We start from the raw sequence: 6,109 nt of genomic DNA on the forward strand, positions 1-6,109 counted from the left end.
TAATTATCCACACGCCATAATAACCTCATAATCATTAATAATAATTTATTATTTCAGTAAATATATTTGAATGTGTATCTGGAGGTGAGAGTTTCTGTGTGTTATTTCCTAACAGCTTCTGTCCCTTGTGAGGAAATTGTTTATCTATGTGTTGAGGGTGCTTGTAGGGCCAATGAAGCAGAACTAATAGCTTTTAATCCTGAAACAGCTCCCTGCTCCCAACAGCAGAGAAAACCCAATGCTCTGGGTCCAGTTTATGGTGTGTGTTTGAGTTTGTGTGTGTATGTGTGTTTCAGGGGATAGCCATTTAATGAACTCTGGCATCCCACTAAAGGACTCCTCAAGATGCCATCTCCTAAACAAACTGTTTGCAGCCTAGAGGCAGAAGAGGGGGGAGAGAGAGAGAGAGATAAAGGGAGAGAGGAGGTAGAGAGAGAAAATGAGAGAGAGACAGAGAGAGAGAGAGAGAGAGAGAGAGAGAGAGAGAGAGAGAGAGAGAGAGAGAGAGAGAGAGAGAGAGAGAGAGAGAGAGAGAGAGAGAGAGAGAGAGAGAGAGAGAGAGAGAGAGAGAGAGAGATGCACACTGCTATCTCTCCCTAGGCAGGGTGAAACAGATACTTATCAGGACCAACCTCAAAAGGTACAGGGAGTAATTCATCATTTTTCCTTTAGTGGTATCATGTGGGAACAGCGTGTGTCTGATACAGGTCAGTAGCATGCCTTAGGAACAGCCAGATAATGGGGTTTTATGGGGTTTAGTGAAGCGTGAGCTCCTCACACTCACCAGAATAAGGCACAGGGATGGTTGGTTTAATTCTCTACTCTAGAATGGGCAGAGCAAGCATAAAGTCCTAACCCTAACCCTAACCCACAGGGATGGTTGGTTTACTTCTGCATAAAATCATAGCTTCATGTCCACAACCCGGCTCAACCCTAACCTTAGCTTCAACCACAACCCTATTCCTAGCTATATGTCCACAACCCAGATTAACCATAACCCAAGCTTCATGTCCACACCCCTGCTCAACCATAAACCTAGCCATAACGCTAACCATAACCCTAGCTTCATGTCCACACCCCTGCTCAACCATAAACCTAGCCATAACGCTAACCATAACCCTAGCTTCATGTCCACACCCCTGCTCAACCATAAACCTAGCCATAACGCTAACCATAACCCTAGCTTCATGTCCACACCCCTGCTCAACCATAAACCTAGCCATAACGCTAACCATAACCCTAGCTTCATGTCCACACCCCTGCTCAACCATAAACCTAGCCATAACGCTAACCATAACCCTATCTTCATGTCCACACCCCTGCTCAACCATAAACCTAGCCATAACGCTAACCATAACCCTAGCTTCATGTCCACACCCCTGCTCAACCATAAACCTAGCCATAACGCTTAACCATAACCCTAGCTTCATGTCCACACCCCTGCTCAACCATAAACCTAGCCATAACGCTAACCATAACCCTAGCTTCATGTCCACACCCCTGCTCAACCATAAACCTAGCCATAACGCTAACCATAACCCTAGCTTCATGTCCACACCCCTGCTCAACCATAAACCTAGCCATAACGCTAACCATAACCCTAGCTTCATGTCCACACCCCTGCTCAACCATAAACCTAGCCATAACGCTAACCATAACCCTAGCTTCATGTCCACACCCCTGCTCAACCATAAACCTAGCCATAACGCTAACCATAACCCAAGCTTCATGTCCACACCCCTGCTCAACCATAAACCTAGCCATAACGCTAACCATAACCCAAGCTTCATGTCCACACCCCTGCTCAACCATAAACCTAGCCATAACGCTAACCATAACCCTAGCTTCATGTCCACACCCCTGCTCAACCATAAACCTAGCCATAACGCTAACCATAACCCTAGCTTCATGTCCACACCCCTGCTCAACCATAAACCTAGCCATAACGCTAACCATAACCCTAGCTTCATGTCCACACCCCTGCTCAACCATAAACCTAGCCATAACGCTAACCATAACCCAAGCTTCATGTCCACACCCCTGCTCAACCATAAACCTAGCCATAATGCTAACCATAACCCTATCTTCATGTCCACACCCCTGCTCAACCATAAACCTAGCCATAACGCTAACCATAACCCTAGCTTCATGTCCACACCCCTGCTCAACCATAAACCTAGCCATAACGCTAACCATAACCCTATCTTCATGTCCACACCCCTGCTCAACCATAAACCTAGCCATAATGCTAACCATAACCCTATCTTCATGTCCACACCCCTGCTCAACCATAAACCTAGCCATAACGCTAACCATAACCCTAGCTTCATGTCCACACCCCTGCTCAACCATAAACCTAGCCATAACGCTAACCATAACCCTATCTTCATGTCCACACCCCTGCTCAACCATAAACCTAGCCATAACGCTAACCATAACCCAAGCTTCATGTCCACACCCCTGCTCAACCATAAACCTAGCCATAACGCTAACCATAACCCAAGCTTCATGTCCACACCCCTGCTCAACCATAAACCTAGCCATAACGCTAACCATAACCCAAGCTTCATGTCCACACCCCTGCTCAACCATAAACATAGCCATAACGCTAACCATAACCCAAGCTTCATGTCCACACCCCTGCTCAACCATAAACCTAGCCATAACGCTAACCATAACCCAAGCTTCATGTCCACACCCCTGCTCAACCATAAACCTAGCCATAACGCTAACCATAACCCTATCTTCATGTCCACACCCCTGCTCAACCATAAACCTAGCCATAACGCTAACCATAACCCTAGCTTCATGTCCACACCCCCTGCTCAACCATAAACCTAGCCATAACGCTAACCATAACCCAAGCTTCATGTCCACACCCCTGCTCAACCATAAACCTAGCCATAACGCTAACCATAACCCAAGCTTCATGTCCACACCCCTGCTCAACCATAAACATAGCCATAACGCTAACCATAACCCAAGCTTCATGTCCACACCCCTGCTCAACCATAAACCTAGCCATAACGCTAACCATAACCCTAGCTTCATGTCCACACCCCTGCTCAACCATAAACCTAGCCATAACGCTAACCATAACCCTAGCTTCATGTCCACACCCCTGCTCAACCATAAACCTAGCCATAACGCTAACCATAACCCAAGCTTCATGTCCACACCCCTGCTCAACCATAAACCTAGCCATAACGCTAACCATAACCCTAGCTTCATGTCCACACCCCTGCTCAACCCTAATGTCCGCACCTTTTGTTTTTCATAAACATTTACGTTTTTCAAGGCAATCAAATACAAAATATTTGACAAATGAGGACATGAACATTCCAGCTCCCTTCATCTCTCTGAGCCATTTTCAAATGTTTGTCCCCCAATGATGTGGCTCAGTTGCTGTATTAGGCAGGACATCAAGTCCCCCATCAGTTCCAATCATTCATCAACAGACTAAAAGGCCCATCTCAGCCTGTCTTCTATGCATCTGTCTCTCTAAGTCTAGGCACCTGTAATGGATCTTCACCTCTGACAGTCCTGATTAGGTGAACCAGATTGCTTAATGTCTGTGGACTGGGTGCTGACTGTCTATCAGTGCCCTTTACTAAGCATTCTGCCACACACTCAAACCCTGCAGATGCTAACCAGGGGAAGAAGTGAACACAGATACAGGCCGGCCAATGGATATCATGGGGATTGTCAGTTATTCATGTGAACAAAGAACACATAGCAATTCTGTCATCTGTAAGAAGAAGAAGTGAACCCAACTACGGAGCCAATGGATATTATGGGCTGTGTCAGTTCGCTTTTAATGTGTGGTATCAACAAAAAACAAAATAATTTTTCTCTTTCAGTAATAAACACCTACTGGTTAATACTCAGTAGAGCTGATGAAACAAATAACCCTCTCACAAACCCAGAGACATTTAAGACTTTAGGGCGGTTCATGATGTCATGATTGCCACAGCAGTCAGGCATACGTTGGTAATGGACAGGAGGTGGCTGGTGTGGTGTTTCCAGTCTATATAACTCAGCAGGGCACCTCCACAACATCAGTCCTCCTCATAATGCTATTGACCCCTGTGTGACCCTATGTTCTGCTTCAGTAGGAACCATATTAATCCTGATAGCATTCCATCACTGCCAGTAGCAGGTTTTGTCAACCTTATAGGACAAGCTCTTCTAGACAACACACTTTATTACTGAGAGCTCAGTTTGTGGTGTCCAATTCACAGAACTAGAATGAGATTATATTTATATGGTCCAATCCCCCCCAGAAACACATTTAGTTGCTTATTTGTTTACCAACAACCCCGCAATCTTCTACAAATCTCTCCCTTCCCGTCACCAATGGATGACCTCCCCAGTGGAATCTCCTGTATCATCTCAGCCACAGCGAATACACCCATAGACATACATGTTTATATACATCATTGGAATACACGCTGGAGGTCTATCTGTCCTTGGGCCAGGCAATGGTTTCCTTTATTACCCCCATCAGAGCAATATGGCCTCTGTGCATTGACTGCACGGCCCAGCAGAGTACAGCCCTCATCTGTAATTTAAAATGTAATTTCACAGTCCGCTGCTGCCTCACTTCACCTGTAGCGGAGACATCTGTAGGGAGAATTACATCTGACATTATCTCCCATGATGTAGCCTCCTTGCTACAATGCTGCAGCCACAGCTCAGCTCAAGGACCATTTCCTCCTGTTTTGTTAAGTGTTCTTTTTACTTGATGGTTGGACCACTGGATGACTGTGATTGTGTAGCTGTGTGACTGTGATAGTGACGGTATATGTGACTGTGATAGTGATGGTATAGCTGTGTGACTGTGAGAGTGATGGTGTGTGACTGTGAGAGTGAGCTTCAGACCCACTGACAGGATGAGTGATTACTGTGTACGTACTCAGAGTCTCTAAAGCTCCCAGCAGAGGTAATGAGACCCAGGAGGCATTGGGACTTCATTTATCTTCTATTTGCCCCTCTCCTCACACATACACACAAACCGAGCAAACGGTCTTGCTGAAAACTGGGAGGCAGACACACACGACTAGACTTATTGAGGTTAGTCATCATTGGATAAAAGGTAGCACACTTGAGTTGTACCAACTCATTTGGGCCACTCCCATTGTAGTAAAAGAGAGCGAATACATGAAGGTACTCCTAAAGCTATGTTAACTTCATATTCAAGCATGTAATACAAATGGGAATTGTTATTCTGAATAGAAATAAAAAGACGGATCTGCATACATTTCTATTGAGCTTATAAGGTTGGTAATTTCCTCTAGATCAAATTCTGGTTCCGAGGCGTAACCCATTTTCATCACAAACTACAAATCATTATTTTTTAGTTTCACACTGTATCACGGCTCATTTACAGATGACTGCATGATGCATTGCCACACTTTCAGCTAGTTAAAGACTGAGGCTGTGGTCATTCAGCCAATGTGGTACTATTCATTACATATAAATTGGGCAGAAATATTGTACCTCAGATCAAAAATGTAAAGTAATGTCAGTTTTATGAAAGCTTTGGATATAAAGTCAATCTAGATGATATTTCACCAAAATAATTACTGCAAACGTCACCATGTAGGCTTTGAGTTTAAGTTTAAAAGAGGGCCTTGTTAGAGAGCTGAGAGTCCTCCAGACCACAAGTATGGATGGGAAAAGACATCAGCAGAGGTCTTTCCTCCAGCTATAGAAAAATAACTTGCACACCCATTGGATTACCAGGTGCACGGAGAGAACTGATTTTTCCTATAGACATACAATAACAACAGAACGGTGTAATAGGTCAAGCTAAAAAATAAAGAAAACATGGGTCCATTCATAAGGTATAGAACGTGCCAGTGGCACTCTGGGGTTGCTTTTAATTGAATCTCCCAAATGGCCTTTTCTTTTTTTTAACACAGCAGCCAACTGAATACACACATGACCTCTCACTGGGTACTGACTGGGGGATGAAGTGTGTTTGTGCTTTGGTTGGGGTGTGAATAAAATAAAGGCTGTTTCAATGAGCATTGCTTTCACTTCATAGTCTCCGTATTCACCAATCTCTGCATTATTCTGTTATCGTGACAGCCAGACTGTGTTACCA

This window comes from Coregonus clupeaformis, chromosome 19, assembly GCF_020615455.1.
Source record: "Coregonus clupeaformis isolate EN_2021a chromosome 19, ASM2061545v1, whole genome shotgun sequence".
NCBI lineage: Eukaryota > Metazoa > Chordata > Actinopteri > Salmoniformes > Salmonidae > Coregonus > Coregonus clupeaformis.